The following is a 22,373-nucleotide window of genomic DNA, read 5'->3' as shown; positions in this document are numbered from 1 at the left end:
TGAGTTGTTAAGATAATTTTTGCAGCAATGGTGGACATTAAGATAACGGTTCAAGAACATTTAGTCTGGAAGTGGAAATGACTTTAGTTGCAAATATATGTTTCCGTTCTTCCAGTACATCTTTTTGACTCCCAGAAAACATTGATTGTCTTCTGAATTCACTTTGTTTCGCGATATCTGTCTTCTGGTCGACCGGGACAACTTGAATTTGCGTCTGCATTGAATAAGATTTCGCTCTTTCTTTCGAGAAGCAATCCTGTGCTTTATGTAACACTTATTATGCTGATGGCTAAGAAGTTCAAAATGAATTACGGTTTATGGATCGTGAGCAAGAATGAAGTGATCCACTGGCGAGCAGATGTCACCACGCCCTATTCCTACATCGGGCCTGAACGGTCCATTGGCAGAGTCTACAGAAAGGCAATGTCTAAGTGAACTAGTCCTTTGTTCATTTTGATTTGATACCAATGGTGGTGCTGTTTGGGTGCAGAAATGTGTCAACATCTCTGACGTTAGAGTCAAAAGTTTAGTCACATCTACTCCATGGAGTGTCTTCTCATATCGGAACATGCTGACATGAAAATATCTAGCTCTGATAGCAAAGGTTTTTACATTAAAGTGGGAGGATGTTTAACTAAGCAATTCAGACAGCCAAGATGAATAATTGGCATTTGGTTCTTCAAGCTGAGCTCTCCACAGCAACTGCCGTGGATAAGATCCCCATCGATTATTTTGGTCAATTTTAGCCTCAACAACAACCTATTGATCTGAACAATGCTTCACCACAAGCAGAGGGCTAAGTCTGATTTTCATCGTTAATTTTCAAATTCAGTTCTTAACGCACAGTTTCTTACGAATGTGGACAGCAGAAGGCCGTTAACATTCCATTTCCAATATTTCCAGAAAGTTCTACTCCGCTGATATCGCCTTGCCTAATCACACCTCAAGCCAGGAACCTGGATCAGTCGAATTCCTTTCCACACATGGAGTTGCTTTTACTAATTCATTGACTGCTGATATAATAGATTATTGGCCTTGAGAGTCAGTTGTAAATTAGGTTGAACTTTCACAGCTTGACTTTCAACTGATCCTAAAAAAAAACTCATCACCTGCAGGTAAATGCATTGCATTGCTTCTTGTTTTGCTTAATTCCACACACCCCACCACACCACCCCCCTCCTCTCACCCCGAACATTCAAATTTCACGATAGTTCCACAAATGTTTTGAAACTGAATCGTGTTGGAAGTTGGTGGCTTTTTGTGTCTCGACATATAATTTATTCAATTAGACGTCTTGAAATTACTTCGGATTCTTCACAGATGAAAATTCACTTTCGATTGAATGCAAAGCTCAAGCTCCACGAAATCCAAATTCCGCAAAGGAATTAATGACTTTTAAAAGATTCAACGCTGTGAACAGGATTCGAACCTGTGCAGGGAGACCCTATTAGATTTCAAATCCAACGCCTTAATTTCTAAATTTCTAAATTTTGACTTCCTCAGCAGCAGGAAAACACCTTGACAAGTCAACCTGTCCATGTCCCTCATGATTTAATAAATAGCAACGATTTGACTTTATCATGCTTGTCAGGAGGGAAATGTGTGGAGATTATTTGTCGAAGGTTTGAAGTAGAAAGTCCGATGTGCAGATTTTTAGAATTGCATCTTGGAGAAGTTTTTAATAAGTCATTGAAGTCTAGTAGCAGTTGTAGAAGTCTGTTGTGAAATCTGCAGAACGCTTTCAGGGCACGATAACAAGCATTAATTCCAATGTATTGTGGCTCAGTTAGACCGCACTTGGACGACAGTATGAGGAATTATAATCCTCAATTTAGGAAAGATACGAATACCATATGAGGAATACCACGAATGGTGATTAGCCTTGATATCATGGATGAACGTTAGTCCTGTGAATTAAAATTGGGCAAATCCGGTCTTTTTTTAACAGTTTCAACACAAGAGAGGTAATCTTATTGAGAGTTGCAAGATATTTGAAGAGATAAACAGGGTGGTGCAATTAAATTTTGTTCCCTCATTGGTGAATCTAGAAGCAGGAGAGGACAATTTTAAAATGAAGCATTTTGATTTATGACCAGGGTGAGAACTATTGACTTTTGTCTTAGCCTTGAGAAGTCTCGCTATTCAGCACTACAGTGACCCTTGTATATTTGGTCTTTGAATGCATCACTATCAGCCTGACCCGCCGACACTTACTGCATCACTATAGACATGACCCCTCACACTTACCGCCTTAATATCAGCGTGAACCCCTCAAACGTACTGCATCACTACCCATCTGGCGCCTTCACATTTACGGCACCACTTTCACTTCGAGACCCTCATTTTGACTGCGTCTCTATCAGCCGGACTGCCAAATACTTACTTTGTCACTGTCAGTCACGCCCTTACACTTCCTATGTTACTATTTTCCTGACTCCTTACACTTACTGTGTCACTATCAGCCTGACTCAATCACACTTATTATGTAAGTACCAGACTGACGCCTCACACTTACCCTGTCATTACAACACTGCTTCCTCAATCTTACTCTGTCACTATCACCTTGACCCTCTCGTTTTTACTGCGCCACAATCACACTGACCACCTCACACCTACTGCTTCACTCTGAGCTTCAACACTCACACTGACAGCGTCACTAACAGCCTGACCCCCTCATGCTTACTGCGTTGGTATCTCACTGATCCCCTCAGGATTACTACGTCACAATCACTCTGACCCCCTCATACTTAATGCGTCACTATCCCTCAGGCACCCTCATTCTTCCTGCATCACTCACACCCTGACACATGCACACCTACTGCATCCCTATCAGCCAAACCCCACTCACTAACGGCGTCACTCTCTCTCTCTAACCTGCTCACACTTAATGCGTCACCATCACCTTGACACTCTCTCACTTAGTGCATCAATATCAGCCTGAACGCCTCACGCTTACTGCATCACTACCAGCCTGATCCCTTCAAATGTACTGTGTCACTATCAGACTGACCCACTCATACTTACAGCATCACTATGACCTTGACCATCCAGATCACACTGAACCTTTCACTCTTCTTGCGTCACCTTCAGCCAGACACTGCACACTATCACTCTGACCTCCTCATACTTGCTGCATCAATATAACTCTATCCCACTCACACCATTTGTGTCACTATCACCCTGACAATTCATACTCACTGCACCACTATTATCCTGACTCCATCACAATTAGTATATAATTATCAGCCTGACCTCTTACACTTACTGTGTCACTCTCAACCTGTCCCCTCACATTTCCTGTGTCACTCTCAATCTGACACCCTCAAAGTTTCTGCGTCACTGTCACCCTGAATACGTCACACTTACTGCATGGGTGTCTACCTGAAACTTCTCGCTTATTCCTTCACTATCATCCTGAGCGGCTCATACTTACTACGTCACTAGCACACCATCACTCTCACCTTTACTGTGTCACTATCGGCCTGACACCTCACACGTACTGCATCACTGTTAGCCTGACCCGCTCACACATTTTGCGTCACGACTACCCTGACCCCCTCACAATTGCTGTGTTGCTATTAGCCTGAGCCCCTCACAATCACGCTGATCAAGCTCACAATTACAGCATCACTATCAACCTGACCCCCTCACACTTTCTCTGTCATTATCACCCTGACCCTCTCACACTGAGACACTCACATTTTCTGCGTTGTTATCAGCTGGACCCGCCAGCACACAGTGTCACTATCAACCTGGCCCCTCACACTTGCATGCCTCAATATCAGCGTGAACCCCTCACACTTACTGCATCACTGTCCATCTGCCATCCTCACACTTACTGCACCAGTTTCACCTTGACATCCTCATTTTTACTGCGTCACTATCAACCTGACAGCCACACACATATTGCATCACTATTAGTGACGCCCTCGCACTTCCTGTGTTAATATCACCCTCACTCCTAAAACCTACTGCGTCACTTTCAGCATGACTCCATCACACTTTTTGTGTCAGTATCAGACTGACTCCTCACACTTACCACGTTACTAAAACTCTGCCCCATCACACTGACTGCGTCACTATCAACCTGTCCCCTCAGACGTATTGCGTCAATATCACCCTGACCCACTCACACTTTTTGACTAAGTTTCAGTCTGACGCCTCGCACTTACTGTGTAACTAAAACTCTCCCCCTTCATACTTACTGCGTCAATATCAGTCTGACTCCTCAGACTTACTGCGTCAGTCTCACTATGATCCTCTCTCACTTACGACGTCATTTACACCCTGACATCCCACACTTACTGCGTCACTATCACACTGGTATCTCACACCCACTGTGTCACTATCATCCTGAGCCGCTTACACCTATTGTGTCACTATCACTTTGACCCCAACACACTAACTGCGTGGGTTTCCTCCGGGTGCTCCGGTTTCCTCCCACAGTCTAAAGATGTGCAGGTCAGGTGAATTGGCCATGCTAAATTGCCCGTAGTGTTAGGTAAGGGGTAAATATAGGGGTATGGGTGGGTATCGCTTCGGCGGGTCGGTGTGGACTTGTTGGGCCGAAGGGCCTGTTTTCACACTGTAAAGTAATCTAATCTAATCTAATCTAATCTAATATCAGCCTGACCATTTCACACATACTGCGCCACTACCAGGCTGACTCCCTGACATATACTGCGTCACTATCAGACTTACCCACTCATGCTTACTGCGTCAAGATCATTGTGCCCCCATACACTTCCAGCGTAACTATCATCCTGACAACATCACACTTACTGAGTCAAGATCAGCTTGATTCCCTCAAACTTAATGCGTCACTATCAGCTTCAACACTCACATTTACAGCGTCACTTCTAGCACTACCCTTGCACACTTACTACATCCCTAACCGCCTTACCCCCTCGCATTTACTTCATCACTATCAGCCCGAGACACTCACATCTACAGCTTTACTTCAACCTGGCCCTGTGAGTGCATCTAAATCACTGTCACCCTGAAACCTTGCCCATACTGCGTCACTATAAGCCTGGTCCCTCAAATGTTCTGCATCACTATCACATTGACATCTCACACTCACTGCGTCACTATCACTCTGGCCCCTCACACTTACTGCATCACTACAACCTCACCCCCTGAAAGCATCTGCGTCACTGTCACCCTGACCCCATTACACTTGCCATGTCACCATCACAATGATACATTCACACAGTCTGCTTCACTGTCATCCTGACACCTCACACTCACTGGATCACTACCATCGTCCCCCTCATACTGACCTGTCACTATCATGCAGAGCCGCTCACACTTATTGCATTCCTATCACTCTGCTCCCAACACACTTACTGCGTCACTATCAGCCTGACACTCGCACACTTCCCGCATCACTATCAGCCTGACCCCTCACAATTTCACCGTGTCTATCAGTCTGACTCCTCTCATTTCGTGCATCACTATCACCTTGTCACTTAACACTTACTGGCCAGTATGTACCTGACGCCCTCAACATACTGCATCAATATCAGCCTGAACACTCACACTTACTCTGTCACCATCACGCTGACCCCCTCACACTAATTGCACACTATCACCCTATCCCCTCTCACTTCCTGCTTTAGGATCACTCTGACTCACCGACACTTACTGCATCACTATCAGCCTGACCCCTCACACATACTGTGACACTATCAGCCTGACCCCACCACACTTGCTGCGTCTCTATCAGCTTGACCCCCTCACACTTACTGCTTCACTATCAGACTGACCCCTCACACTTACCGCATCACCAACAGCCTGACACCTCACACTTACTGCGTCACTATTCCCCTAACACCTCACTTTTATTGGCCACTATCAGCCTGACGCTCTCAACTTACTGTGTCACTACCAGCCTGAACGCACACACTTCCTCCCTCACTATCATCCTGATTGTGTCACACTCACTGCGTCAGTCTCTGCCTGACCCCATCACACTTACTATGTCACTATCACCCTGTCCCCTCCCACTTTATGCGTCAGGATCAGCCTGACACAGTAACACTTACTGCATCACTATCAGCCTGATCGCCTTCCAATGACTGCGTCACTATCAGCCTGACCACTCACTCTTACTGTGTCACTGTCACACTGACCCCTCACACGAAGTGCTTCACTAACACTCTGACCACCTCACACTTACTGCGTCACTATTCGTCTGATCCCTCAGACTTACTGCTTCACTATCACTCTGACCCCCCTCACTGCGTAACTATCGGCCTGATCCACTCACACAGTCTGCGTCACTACCACGCTGACACCTCACCCTCATTGTGTCACTATCATCCTCGCTTCATCAGTCACTGTCAGCCTGATCCCCTGTAATGGAAAATTATCATTTGTTTGTGAAATCTGTGAAAGCATGGTTGAAACAAAGACGTATGGACGTAACTTTGCAAAAAGACAGAAAAAATGTCAAGTTCAACCTAATTTACAGCTGACTCTCAAGGCCAATAATCTATTATATCAGCAGTCAATGAATTAGAAAAAACAACTCCATGTGTGGAAAGGAACTCGACTGATCCAGGTTCCTGGCTTGAGGTGTGATAAGGCAAAGCGATATATAGTATAAAGGAAATATGTGAAAACCGTCAGGCGTCCATTTCATGAAACGTCTTGCAAATGTGTCGGGTCCATTCTGCAAATTTCAAAAATAAACTTTCTCTTTGCTCTTGGTAGCATTTGCGTCGAGTCGATTGAAATTCCACGGCAGTAAACTCGGGGGCTCGTCTGGGACCCTGCGACTGGGTAAGATTTTGAAGAGTCCCAGGAGGTGTATGCGCCACTACCTTGAAGGTCTTTCACTTCATCTCCAGCGCTGAATTGGCCCCTTTGAGTGAGAGGACTGGGGATAAGTGGATCGCCCCAGAGTCACGTTCCGATTCGAATAGGATCAGGGTAAGAGTTGTGGCTAAAGTAATCCAACATAGAGACTCGTTCGAAGAGAATAGACGAACCAGGAAGAGGGACCAGTGAACTCTCGCGCGGTAATGGAGTAAAACTCAAGGGAAAGGATTGCCATCTCTAGAGAGTTAAGAGACAGCAAGATTAACGGTGGTTTGAGACTTGGAGCCACCATGGGCAGCGTTGGAGTCGCCAAAGCTGTACCGGTTATGTGGGTTCTTGGTTTGTGAAAACCAAGGCAATGAGGCGGTTGAACCCAATGAGAGGGGACCTCCGGAGGTAAAAGCAAGTTATATTGGCAAAGAGAAGATTATGATATCGTGAGAGAGAGAGAGAGAGAGAGATAGACAGACAGAGAGACAGACAGAGAGAGATGAACACTTTTCCAATATCCATGAAAATCGGCTCCAGCAAGAGCGAACAAAAAGAGGGTCGACAGACAACTCGGAATGGTCAAGAAAAAATACAATATATGTTAAATAATTAGGGCCCAGTTTCTGTAAAGCAGTTAAAAATGTAAATCAAGGAATGTGTTTTTCTGGAGGAAGGAAGTTTTAGTAATATTCCGTTGCAAATGGTCAGGTCACCGTTGGAGGAGAGAGAGAAGGAGAAACGGAAGGGTAAAATAGAACCTGTGAATTGGAGAGCTTATCACATGTTGAAGGCTGAGCCTGATTTCAGGGAAAGAAAATCTCGAAATAAAGATAGATCAAGTACACGTACAAACACCAGCGCACATGTACACACACACGCGGAAAACAACCTAATGAAACTGGACAGTGTCTTAAGACTGGATCAGATCCTGACCTTAATAGGTGCCCTCGAAGAGCTACAGCCCCCCTACGAGATCCACTTCACTAAGATTCCAAGTCAACGGTCTCCGCCTCAGGGTCTGCTGATTCACCAATAGCAAATTGTACCCACAATCAATTGAAGCAAGAATCCCCCTAAAGAAGTCGAGACAATGTCCCAGTACCTTTAGCGCCTCACGAAAGTCGATAACGTCTATTGTGGACTGATACCATTCAAGGACATAACGACGGCAGAGATCACACCGTATGAGGCACACCTGAGGAGCAGCTTCATCAATGGAATGAAGAACAAAACAACAAAATAGGTAATAATATACGTGTATTACCTGGGACACGGGAAAGTTGAATTAGATAGAACAATACGTGATACATGCTGAAATACGACTGGCTCAAGAGAACCATAACCGGAAATTAAAGATGGAACAGCAATCACATGAACCTCAGCTTATTATGATGCAAATGGTCGTTCAGCCATTGGAGGGAAAAACTGCGGGAAAAGAGAGAGGCACAGGTGGAGTTCGCAAAAGAGGAACGAATCGCGAAAATGCGCTTGCAGAGATAGATCTGGCTGGTGCTTTGTTTGCAGAGCAATGGACCACTGGTCAAGACAATGCCCGCACAGACAGCCTCAATCGGTCCTGGAGGCTGGACAGCATGGTGACTGACAGGGGACGACTGAGGTTGAGGTGGGCAGGCCACAAGGTACAGATTAACCTCTTTCCTTTAGACTTGGCAACGAAGAATCCCTAATGCTAATCACTTCTACTAACGTAACGGGCACTGAGATGTATCCCAACTCTATATTGAATATTGAGATTGCGAAGTGTGGACAATATGTTCAATATAACAATGATGCGTATATGTCGATGCCTACCTCTATGTTATATGTGGAAGGTACACCAGTTACCTTTTTGTTAGATACATGGCCAGCATATTCACTCCTCAAATCAAGACAGTTCAGAGAGTTGACGCCAATAAAGATGAGTGGAATGTTCTTGAACTCAATGGAGGCATCAGGCATCGTGATATGAAAGAGTTTTACCGCAACCATATTGTGTGAAATCAGTAATGTGTATCCATTCCAATTCTCAATTTTGTTTGCGGAATTCTGTCCTTTACATTTCATGGTTTAGGATCTCATAGTGAGACTGGGGTTGTATTTACTCAGTACTCCGACGGGCTTCCAGGTAATTCAAAGGGAAGACTCACAAGTGTAAACTGTAAAAATACAACCCACCACCCCTGGTGTATGTTTATGAGTGGCTATTAAGCCAGAGAGCAATGAGTTAAGTGAGCAATTCACTCGCCCTGGAAGCAGGTAACCATGTTAATCCTATTAACACCGATTTTTTTGGCGGGAATATGCTGCACTGCACAGCACACATACACCACGATAGCCCTGAGGAACCAGAAGAGAAGTATTGATTCAGGAGGTTGGTTAAATCAGGTCAGTTGTTATTGTGCGAATTTTATTGAAGGGATGGCAGATGTGCAGTCAGTGTGAACTTATGTAAAGTACCTGCGACGGCAAGTAAGCTCTATATTTTTGATGTGGAAGGCTATGCTCCTCGCGTATCACTGGCGAAGGTGTTCAGTGACTGGTGGCAGGATTTGGGGCCATGGGTACTAAAGGCATAAAGAACAAAATGTTGGGTGTTCTGGGACGATGTGGGTATGTGGTTCAATGCAGATGTGTCGACATATAGGAAGAAATTAATTTTTCTAACTCAGGCAATAGAACAGTCGAGGTAACTCCCTCTAGCCCTGAAGAGCCTAGAAGGCTGGCCCGGCGTTTCCCTCAGATAAACTTCTCAGACCCAAGATTAATAGCGGTCCCTACTGAATTATGGGTAAAACGCAAACATAATGTGGGACATATACGAAGGTTGTGAACCAAAATGAGTAACCACGAAGTCGGAGTATCGTCCTTGCAGAGCACAATACCCGTTAAAACCCGAGGCCATGGATGTAGTTACTCCAGTCTTTCAATCCTTCCCTTTCAATCCCCTGTGTAAACTCACCGGTGAGAACTCCCAATTTTCTGATCAAAAAGGCAAAAATTCCAAGTGAACCGGAGGAATGCAGGTTTGTTCAAGACCTGCAGGCAGTCAATAACAGTGCTGTCCCGCGCGCATCAAATGTTCCCAAACCCTATACTGTATTAGTTCAATTTCCTCCGGACAGTAAATGGTTCCCTGCTGTGGATTTAGCAAATACATTCTTTCGTGGAATGGTGCAACCAGATAGTCAATTCTGGTTCACTTTTTCATTCAAAGGGAAATCTTATGAGTTCACACGACTTTGTCAATGTTACTGTGAGTCACCCACCATATATAATGAGGCTCTATGCAGGAGTCTGGAGACTTTTATTTTAACCCCTGGGTCTGCGCTTCTGCATTCTGTAGACGATTGCCTAATAGTAACACCGACAGAGGAACAATTTGAGAACGATTCCCTTGCGTTGCACGAGGGAAGGGCACAAAGCCAGGCTCGCAAAGATTCAATTTATGCAACAACAGGTGAAGTTCTTCAGTCACTTAATATCTGAACAAGGGAAGACCATTGGTCAAGACAGATTAGATTAGATTGGATTACTTACAGTGTGGAAACAGGCCCTTCGGCCCAACAAGTCCACACCGCCCCGCCGAAGCGTAACCCACCCATACCACTACATCTACAGAGTGCAAGTAATTCAGCAAATTCCAAGGCCTCACATGAGGAAAGAATTGCTATCCATTTTGCGCATACACTCCTACTGAAGAACGTTTATCCCACATTACACAAATCTTGAGGCGCCCTGAAGTGACATGGCCCATGGAAAAGGGTAGAAGAACCAAGGTCCGTTGCAATGGATCACAGCGGCCGAGTTGAATTGAAAAAGACGTTTCAATGTACACCTACATTGGGGATTCCGAATCCAAACAAGCCTTCTGTCAAATGGTAGATGAAAAACATGGCTGCATGACATCTTTGTTGTTGCAGGATCATGGGGGAAAATTCAGGCTGGCAACTTATTTTTCGGCTAAGCTTGACCTCGTAGCAGCAGGATCGCGTAAATGCCTGCGAGCTGTGGTTGTTATATAATCGGCTATGGCGACTTAACCAAACTGATCGCACATGCAGTATCCTTACTGCTTTCTGAGCAAAAGACAGCACATACGTCGCCAGCACGTATACATTCAGATTCAATACTGTGTTCTTGGAGAAGCCTAACATTGTAATAAAACGATGTAACGTCCTTAATGCTGCTCGTCCTCTAACTTGAGAAGGAGACGGAGACCCACATGATTGTATCGCTGTAATTAATGAAATGTGCTGCCTCGACAGGACTTGCAGAATTCACCACTTCAGAACCTAAATATGGCGTTTTTTATTTGTGGATGAGTCAGCATTCAGGAGCAGGGAGATAGGCCAGAATTGTATTGGGTATGCTGTAGTAACTACCCATGAGGTATTCAAAGCGGGATCACTCCCTTCTCAATTGTCAGCGCAAGCAGCGGAGCTGGTTGCCTTGACTGAGTTATGTAAATTGGCTAAGGGAAAGACAGCGAATAGTTAACCAATAGCAGATACGCATTCGGAGTTGCACATGATGTTGGAACCCTGTGGAAATGCAGGGACTTCTTGACTTTCATCGGAAAGCCCATCACACACCGTGATCAGATTTCTGACCTCTTGGAAGCGGTCCTATTGCCTAAATCAATCGCTGTGTGTAAATATGAATCCCACACGAAAAATAACGAATACGTTTCTCAAGGAAATGCAAGGGCAGACTCAGCGGCAAGGACGGCAGCCCAGCAGCCGCGAAATGATCAGTTTGACATGGGAATGACAAAAATCCTTACCCCAACAGCAGACGTACGGGAGTCACAGTCGAAGTCCAGGCTTGAAGACACGTTTGAGTGGGAAAAAGCTGAGTGCAGTTTGAGGTAAAGGGTATGGTGTGGCCCCAATGTTAAACCTTTTCTACCACGATCATTCATTCCATTCTATGCCAAACTGACACAAAGTAAGGAACATGTGTCAAAAGAGGGGAGATATGACAGCATTTCAGCACAGTAGTACACTGAAGGATTTACTCATTACTTCCAGAAATATTGAGAAAGATGTGTTATCTGTAACAATAATGTGGGGAGGGGAATACAGATGAGTCATGTAGCGCTTCCGAAACCCCAAAAACAATTTGAACATTTACAACTGGATTTTACCGAACTAACACCCTGCGAAGGAAAAAGGTATTGTCTGGTAATAGGTGATATGTTTTCCAAATGGGTGCAAGCGTTCCCCACGGCCAAAGAAAATGCCAGTGCCATAACCAAAGCTTTCCTAACTGAAATAATTCCGAGATGGACCATCCCTGAGAGGCTTAGTAGTCCCAAAGTTTGTGAAGGTTTATAGCTCCGCTTGAGGTTTAGGGTGTAGGTTTGCTCGCTGAGCTGTAGGTTTGATATCCAGACGTTTCATTACCTGGCTAGGTAACATCATCAGTGGCGATCGCCAAGTCAAGTGAAGTGAAGATGGTGTCTCCTGCATTCTATTTATATGTTTGTTATGGATGGGGTTCCTGGGGTTTGTGGTGATATCATTTCCTATTCGTTATCTGAGGGGTTGACAGATGGTAAATCGATCTATGTGTTTGTTTATGGCGTTGTGATTGGAGTGCGAGGCCTCTTGGAATTCTCTGGTGTGTCTGCATATACAGCAAACCGACAAACACTGACCAAATACTTAACTCCACCAGCAACCATCCCAACACGCAAAAAGGAAGCTGTATCAGAACACTATTCCAACGAATCACCACACATTTCAGCACAGACGAATTTCGGAAAACAGAGGAGAACCACCAATAAAATGTATTCAAGAAGAACGGATACTAAAAAAATACAGTCCACAGATTCGTCAGGAACAAACCACAAGTAGACCTAACACAGCCAGAAACCCTATCGACCTTTTCATACATCAATGAAGTCTCAGAAGTGGCAGCCAGACTATTAACACCCCTCGGAATCCCACCAACAGTCTCAAACAAAACTAACAAATTTAAAAGACCCAGTACAACCCATGGACAAAACCAACGCCATATACAAAATTCCATGCAAGGACTGCCACAAACAATACGTCGGACAAACAGGAAGAAAGTTAGCCACCAGGATACAGAACAGCAGCTAGCCACAAAAAGACACAACCCTCTCTCCCTCATAGCACTTCACACGGATGAAATGTAAACACCATTTCGACTGGGTCAACACATCTATCCTGGGACAGGCTAAGCAAAGACATGCCAGAGAATTCCTTGAGGGCTAGCACTCCCACCACAACCCCATTAAAAAATACATATATCTAGATAGCATCTACCAACCCCTCAGAAAACGAACAGGAAATGGCATCACCACAAACCCCAGCAACCCCATCCTGGACAAACATATATCCAGAAATCAGGAGACAACAGCTTCTCTTCCCTTGGCGATCGTCACTGATGATGTTACCTAGGACATAGAACATAGAAAATTACAGGGCATTACAGGCCCTTTGGCCCTCGATGTTGCGCCGATCCAAGCCCACTTAAACTACACTAACCCACTAAGCTCCATATGCCAGGTAATGAAACGTCTAGATATCAAACTTACAGCTCAGCAAGCAAACCTACACTCTAGGCTTAGTAATGACAGTGGGACACCATTTGTCCATAATGCCCTGCAGCAGATAAGTGAGTATTTGGGAATAAACATGGGATAACACTGTGCCTTCCACCAAACGAGCGGTAGGGCAGCGGAAAGAGAAAATTCTATCTTAAAAAATATATTGAGAAAATGCTGTGAGGAACTAGGGATGACATGGACAAAGGCACTTCCAATTGTGCTAATGTGTATGAGATCTAGGGGGAGAGGGAGAGCTACCCTTAGCCCGTTTGAAATTTTGTTTGGTAGGCCGTCAAACACAGGAATTGTCCCGAGACGTAAGGGAAGCCAGATAACAGGCCACTGTGAGGATGAGATGTTGTGTTACTGCATGAAACTCTATACCCTTTTGTACCAAATACAGAATCAACTGAAGACAGCACTACCCCAATCAGCAGAAGGGAAGATGTACGATCTATAACCTGGAGCCTGAATGGTGGCGAAAGACTTCAGGAGGGAAAACAGGTAGGCGAAGAGGTGGCTGGGACCGTTTCAAGTACGCCTTACAGCACAGATAGCTGTTAAGGTCGCCGGAACAGCTACGTGGATACACGCCAGCCATTACAAACTTGCAGCTGGGACTGAGGAGACATCGCACAACACCAAAGCCAATTTAGAGAAAGTATTTATTAGAAGACTTAAGCAAATGTGGGGCTGCCACAGTTCACACTGTTGGCAGGCGCCCTGGTAGGACTATTCATAAGGGCAGGGGCATCTGGGATGCAGCAGCTGATAGTAATCCTAACAGATAGGACGAAGTGGATCTTTCCATGCGACCCATAGCCGTTCAGTAACAAGGACGACTATAAATTCGATAATTAAGATTTATGCAGGGATCCATGCCGCGCCGGTGACTGGCATTTAGTAATAGCCACCACGGCAAAAGGGGCACCTGACATGGGAAATAGATATTCTATGATCAAAGTAAGACTCAGAAGAGCAATGAGGGAGTCTCGTGGTGTGGAATAGATAGATCCTTCTCTGACAGTTGTAGACAGGTGAATGTAGTGGTGCAGTCGCCCCACCCCCGCCCTCCGAGATGCAGTGCAGAATGTACTACAGACGATAGGAGCAGTGGGGCATGGCAACCAATCAAACCAAATCATGGACATAACCCCAAGCCGGGCAAATGTCATTAATGACACACCCGAACCCGAAGGGAGACGGCCGTGGCGAGAAAGTGAATTTAAAGCAGGAACGGAATTTGCCTGCTGGAAAAAAATGGCGTAAATGCGACGCCAGTAGTTTGGGAGCTGCGAAGGGCCATTGCTAGATTTGAAGGGAATAGAGCATGTGCTTTGGTCATAAGACAAAACGAGAGATTAGACGTTGGCTACACTTGTTGGATATGTTTGCACACAGCCCAAAGGTAGACTGCCCAGCAAATTACTGAGAGCCTGGCGAGAAATGCCAGCTGTCTGCTTCCCTGGGAGGCGACTAGCCTGACCATGATAGTGGGGGGCAATTTGGGCAAATCTCGTGTGACCACCCGAACTCCAGGCTAACTACAGCCCCAAGCCTGACACGCTACCGTTCACAGCATTCCAGATAGTGGATTGCAGGGGAGAAATGTGTATTTGTGGAAATCGGGGGAGACTCCTTTTGGGTATCTCCCTGTGTACCTTGATACTGTACTTGAAAAATGACTCTTGCACAGCAACATATACAAATGATACGACCATAAACATTCATTGTTCCTTTATCAATGGTCAGACCATGAGCAGCACGGTGGCACAGTGGTTAGCATTGCTGCCTCACAGTGCCAGAGACACCGGTTTAATTCCCGCCTCAGCCGGTTTGCACATTCTCCCTGTGTCTGCGTGAGTTTCCTCCCACAGTCACCAAGATGTGCAGGTCGAGTGAATGGGCCATGCTAAATTGACCGTAGTGTTAGGTGTTAGGTAAATGTATGGGAGGGTTGCGCTTCGGCTGGTGTGTGTGGACTTGTTGGGCGGAAAAGCCTGTTTCCACACTGTAAGTAATCTAATCTAATCAGGATGGCAGGTATAATATGAGCAGGTGGCGAGAAAGGGTACCACCACTCCCCCGGGGAGAAAGGGGTGCTGCTACACCGCGATACTGTCCACCAACACAACAGTGTTCGCCCTAAAAGGCAGCAATTGCCGAACTCGAAGGGGCATCCCTCTGCATTTGAACGGGTACACACTCGCAGAACATCCTCGCATATGGTGTATTCGCAAATGAGACGGAGGAAGGCCTAGCACTTATTAACACTGAATTAATGGCGGTTAGGAAGCAGTGACACAAAATCGATTCGTACTAGACATCCTGATGGCCAAGAGAGGGGGTGTCTGCAAAATGTTAGGTATCTCGCGCTGTATTAATGTTCCTGATGAGTCCCAAAATATTACTGGTTGAATAAATGGTATGAAGGCAGCTAAATGACCGCCTCCAAGAGCAGATGACTCCTCCTCCCGATGGCTCACGTCCCTTATGGCGGATGGGGGTAATGGTCTCTTATCATTCTACTAGTTGTAGGACTGGTCTTACTCATACTGCTTTGAATAAGACCCTAGTTGTGTACCTGACTACACCACTTGCTTATGAATGCAGTAGGATACGAAATGTTAAACTATCAGTGGCCCCAAAGAAGGAAGATCCGATTGCTTGTCCGCACCCTACAGCGACGTTGACGAATGGGACGTGTGAAGATGGGCTGTGTATCGGGCAAACCAGGGAAATGGAAAAAAAAACCACCACAAAGCTTTGTTAGAGTTAGGTGGTGTCTGAGGAAATGCCTGGTGTTCATAAACTATTTTTGAAATATAGCTATCTGGCTTTTTATTTGGTTGTTGTCCTTATTGTAAAATGACAAAAATTTGGAAAATGTAACGGAAAATTAACAAAATTAACATTTACTGTGAAATCTGTCAGAGAGTGTTTTGCAAAATTTAATACTTCGCTGAAATATGCAAACACTTTGCTGAATTCTGCGTCGAGGAGTCAGCTTGTCTTTGTGGAACTTTGCAAACATTTCACCTGGCCTTGCTACAGCCAAGTTCAGAAAAAAAGCTTCGGAAAACATAAAGACAATTATGTCCAAGGCATGGGAATGAGAAAATATGAGCTCGAATGTTTCCCAACACTTGTCCTTGAGCATGTGATAAGAATAATAGAACACGAATGTATGAATTTTGTTCACAGCCCTTACATAAGGCACTTTTGCCAAGTATATTGGCCGCTCTAAATGTAGAGGTTGAAATATACAACCTTTCCTTTGCTCTTGCTAGCAATTGATTCGAGTCGATTAAATTTCCACGACAGGTGTCAGGGTGTCAGGCAGTGGGAGAATTGTTGGGTATCAGTAAATGGGACAATTGTTGTACAGTGCCATTACATTGTAAAATTAGTACAAATTGCCTATTCATTAAAGAATATTAGCAGAACACCTCTAAATGGAAGAATAGGGGCAGGGAATCATTGAGAAGGAACAACGTTGCAAGCAGCAGTAAAGTCGAGATTCGAGTTCACCCACCAAGACATGAAAAAAAAAACCTTGGAGCAGGGAAGCCAATAAGTGGAGGAAGTGTATTAGGAAACAACGCAATGGGACAATTGACGCAGGGCATCAATAATGGGAGAGTTGGTGCCGATGTCACGAAAGTAGAGACTTGCTGGAAGACGTGGGAGAACTGGTGCTGAATAATATTCAATGTGGTGGAGGTGCAGTTGCTGATGAAAAGAAGATTCGTGCAGGATTCTAAAATGGTAGAATGGTCCACGGAAGTGAAGCTGTATTTGGGACAATTGTTGCACGAACCACAAAATGGAAAAATTGCACAGTGGAACTTTAACAGCGAATTGGGGTATGGCACCACTATCTCAGAGAGTCAGAGTGACGTTCCCCACACTGGGAGAAGTTGGTTTGGGTATCAATGAACATGAGAATTGTTTCATGGCAATATTGAATTCGAGAATTAGTGAGGGCTGCTTATAGCATGCAGTGTTGGAACAGAGCAGTAAGTCGGAGAAATGTTGTAAAGTGCAGAAATGTGGCCATTCGATGCAGGGTGCCAATAATGAAAAAACTTTGAGCAGTGCACCATTATGTGGAAGATGTTTGTCAGGACACAGCAAAACAGGAGAGTTGGGGCAAGGCAATACTCAGTGGGAGAGTTTCTTCAGTTCATGACGAAAGGGTGGATTAGTGCAGAATTGGCAATTTGAGAATGATGCAGTAAACGCCAAAATTGGAGAATTACAGCAGTGGACCACGACATTGGAGAATCATTGCAGCTACATAGTTAATGGAAGAAGTGGTGCGGAGTGAACCTAAATTAGAAATTTGGTGCAAGTCAAAATTAAAATGTAGAATTAGAGTAGGGCACTCCTAAATGCGAGATTTGAACTCGGGCATCAGAAAATGAGAGAATCATACTGGGATATGAGGAAATGGCAGAATTAGTATCGTTATATGAAAAAGCAGGAGAATTCAGTGTCGGAGTATGAGGAAATGGGAGAATAAGTATGGGGGTGTGAGTAAATGGAGCTGCAACAAGATCTCACGGCTCTTAAACTCAATCCCCCTGTTAATGAAAGCCAAAAACATCATATGTCTTCTTAACAACCCTGTCCACCTGGGTGGAAATTTTAAGGAATCTATGTACCTGCACACCAAGATCCCGCTGTTCCTCCACACTGCCAAGAATGCTGCCTTTAGTCCTGTACTCAACTTTCAAGTTCGATCTTCCAAAATGCATCACCTCGCATTTATCTAGTTTGAATTCCATCTACCAACTCTCAGCCCATCTCTGCATCCTGGCAATGTCGTGCTGCAGCCTACAACAGTCCTGTATACTGTCAATGATACGTCCAACCTTTGTGTCCTCTGCAAACTTGCTAACCCATCCTTCAATCTCCTCATCCAAGTCATTAATAAAAATTACAAAGAGTAGAGGCCCAAGAACAGAGCCCGTGGAACACCATTCACAACTGACTTCCAGGCAGAATATTTTCCTTTCACAACCACTCGCTGTCTTCTGTCGACCAGCCAATTCTATATCCAGACAGAAAAAAAATCCCTGTATCCCATTCCTCCTGACTTTCTAAACGAGCCTACCATGGGAAATCTTATCAAATGCCTTGCTGAAGTCCAGATACACAACATCCACCGCTCGACCATCATCAACTTTTCTAGTAACATCCTCAAAGAACTCAATAAGATTCGTGAGGCATGTCCTGCCCCTCACAAAGCCGTGCTGACTGCATTTAATTAAGCCATGCTCTTCCAGATGGTCATAAATCCTATCCCGCAGAATCCTTTCGAATACCTTGCAGATGACAGACGTGAGACTAACTGGTCTGTACTTTCCGGGGATTTCCCTATGTCCTTTCTTGAAGAGAGGAATTACATTTGCCTCCCTCCAGTCCACAGGTACGAATCCGGTGGAGAGCGAGGATGCAAAGATCTTCGCAAGCTGCGAAGCAATCACATTTCTTGCTTCCCATAGCAGCCGAGGCCAAATCTAGTCTGGCCCTAGTGACTTGTTAATATTAATGTTTGTCAAAATTTTCAACACATCAGCTTCCTCAATCTATCTATTGCAGCAGGATTACCTGCTCCTCAATGGTTTCATTCACTACAAAGTCCCTTTCGTTTGTAAAGAAAGAAGCAATAAACTCATTTAGGGCTTCCCCTACCTCCTCAGACTCTATCCACAAGTTCCCTATGCTATCCCCGATCGGCCATACTCTTTCTTTGATCGTTGTCTAATTCCTCACATATGTGCAAAATGCCTTTAGATTCTCCCTAATCATTCCTGCCAAGCCTTTTTCCTGCTCCCTCCTGTCTCTCCTCAGGCCATTTTTGAGCTCCTTCCTCGCCTGCCTGTAATCCTCTAGAACTGAGCAAGACCTTTGCGTCCTCCACCTTACGTAAGTTGCCTTCTTTCTTTTGACGAGAAGCTCCTCCGCTCCCGTCATCCAAGGTTCCTTTATCTTACCAGTTCTTGCTTGACTCAAAGAAACACATTTGTGCATCACTCGCAAGAACTATTCATTCAACAGTCTCCACATGTCGATAGTGCCCTTTCCATGGAACAATTGCTCCCATTCCATGCTTCGCAACGCAGTCTAATAGTATCATAGTTTCCTTTTGCCCAACTAAATATCCTTCCATTGTGCATGCTTCTCTCCTTCTCCATGGCTATGTAGAAGATAAGGCAGTTGTGGTCACTATCACCAAAATGCTCTCCCACTGCAAGATCTGACACCTGCCCTGGCTCATTGCCGAGCACCAAATCCAAAATGGTCTCTCCCCTCGTTGGCCTGTCAACGTACTGAGTTCGGAAACACTCTTGAACAAACCTTACAAAAACAGCTCCTTCGAAACCATCTGCCGGAAGGAGGTGCCAATCAATATTGGGAAAGTTAGTCACCCATTACAACTACCCTATTCCATTCACACTTTTCCAAAATCTGCTGACCTATGCTTTCTTCAATCTCCCTGCTTCTATTGGGAGGCCTGTATTTAACCCCTACTGAGGTGATTGCTTCCTTACTGCTCCTAATTTCCACCCATACTGACGCAGCAGGCAGACCTTCCTCGATAATGGTAACTTCTGTAGCTGTGATATCCTCTCTAATTAGCAGTGCTACATCCCTTCCTCTTTTTACCTCCTCCCTATTCTTTTTAAATGTTCTAAACCATGGAACATCCAGAAACCATTCCTGCCCCTGAGAAACCCATGTCTCTGTTATGGTCACAACATCATAGCTCTAAGCTCATCACTTTTATTTACATTTCCCCAGTATTACCGAGCACAGTGACTCCATTTTGGGGAGGGTACGGGGATAGGGAATTGTGTCTCAGTGGTTAGCATGGTTGTTTCACAGTACCAGTGACCAGGATTGGGGGACAGGAGGAGGGGGAGGATGCATGTTGTCTTAGTGGTTAGCACGGCTGTCTCTCAGTACCAGGGACCCGGTTTGGGGGTAGGGAGAGGGGGGCAGAGTGTCTCAGTGGTTAGCACGGCTGTCTCTAAATACCAGGGACCCGGTTTGGGGGAAGGGGGAAGGGGGCATTGTGTCTCAGTGGTTAGCACGACTGTCTCACAGTACCTGGGAACCGGAGTGGGGGAGAGGGGGAGGGGGTCATGGTGTCTCAGCGGTTAACACGGCTGTCTCACAGTACCGAAGACCTGGTTTGGGGGGAGGGGGAGGGGGCATAGTGTCTCAGTGGTTAGCACAGCTTGTTCACAGTACCAGGCACCCGGTTGGAGGGATGGGGGTGGGAAATTGGGACATGGTGTCTCAGTGGTTAACACAGCTGTCTCAAAGTACCAGGGAATCGATTTGGGGGGAGGGGAGGGGGGCATGGTGTCTCAGTGGTGAGCACGGCTGTCTCACAGTACAGGGACCTGGTTTTGGACGGGGGGAGCTGGTGTCTGAGTGGTTAGCACGGCTGTTCCACAGTACCAGGGACCCGGTTTGGGGGGAGGGGGAAGCGGGCTTGGTGTCGCAGTGCTGAGCACGGCTGTCTCACAGTACTAGGGACCTGGTTTGGGGGGAGGGGGAGGGTGTGCATGGTCTCTCATTGCTTAGTATGGCTGTCTCACAGTACCAGAGACCAGGTTTGGGGGAGAGGGGCATGGTGTCTTAGTGGTTAGTACTGCTGTCCCACAGTACCAGGGACCCGATTTCGGGGGGAAGGGGAGGGGGGGCATGGTGTCTCAGTGATTAGCACGGCTGTCTCACAGTACCAGTGACCCCGTTTGGGGGGGAGGGGGAGAGGGACATGATATCTCAGTAGTTAGCACAGCTTTCTCACTGTACATGGGACCCGGTTTGGTGGGGGGGGGGGGGGGGGGGGCTGGTGTCTCACTGCGTTTGACATCTTCCAAAACCTTTCTCCAAACACCTTAAAATTATGCTCACCTCGTGACAATCATTCGTGGAAGGAAGTCTCTGGCTATTTACTCTGTCTGTAACTCTCACTATCTTGTTCAGCTCAATCAAATTACCTCTCATCCTTCTTTACTCCAATGAGAAAAGCCATATCCCCATCAACCTTTCTCCATACGACAAGCCCTCTAGTCCAGGCAGCATTCTGGTAAATCTCCTCTGCACCTGCTCTAAAGCTTCCATATCCTTTCTTTAGTGAGGCGACCAGAACATTTCAAATGTGGTCTCACCAGAGCTTTATAGACCTGCAGCATAATCTTGCGGCTCTTCAACTCAATCCACCTGCTAATGAAAACCAACACACCATATACCTTCTTAACAAGCGTATCAACTTAGGTGGCAACTGAGACACCTACAGACATGGACCCCAAGATCCGTTTGTTCCTCCACACTGCTACGAATCCTACATTTGACCCAGTAATCTGCATTCACATTCGACTTCCAAAATGAATCCCTTCACAAAATAGGAAATTGGAACAGAATTAGTTCATATAGTCGCTTGGATCTGCTGTGCCGTTTGATCACAGTTAAAATTTTTCTCAGCCACATTCTCCTGCCTCCACCAACTGACCATTGATTCCCTTATTCATGAAAAACATACTTATCTCTATCCTAAAGAAAACACGGTGTCTGTGTGCGGGCGTGTGCATGTGTTTGTGTGTAAGTGTCCATATCAGTTTGTATGTGTGTTGTGTGCTTAATGTGTCTATGTATGTTTGTGTGTATTTCTGTGAAGTGATGGCTCTGTGATTTTGGGGGTAAATCCATTGAAATTAAGATAAACCCTTACTTCCCTCTTCCACCTCTACGTCTGTCCCTGTTCAGTTTATAGTCATACAATGCCACCCTCTGCTGGTCTCCCCATGCCACTGCACAAGTGTCAGTTTTTTTTCTATCAGAGGACATCAAATACTGTGAATCTCTCACATTGCACGGCTGTTTGGTTTTGAAAATATCTTTGGAAGCACAGAACAGTTTCATCTGATACCTAGATATACTACCACCACCACTGAGCCAG

Source organism: Chiloscyllium punctatum, chromosome 27, assembly GCF_047496795.1.
Source record: "Chiloscyllium punctatum isolate Juve2018m chromosome 27, sChiPun1.3, whole genome shotgun sequence".
Lineage (NCBI taxonomy): Eukaryota > Metazoa > Chordata > Chondrichthyes > Orectolobiformes > Hemiscylliidae > Chiloscyllium > Chiloscyllium punctatum.
Note: the sequence above shows the minus strand (reverse complement) of the source record.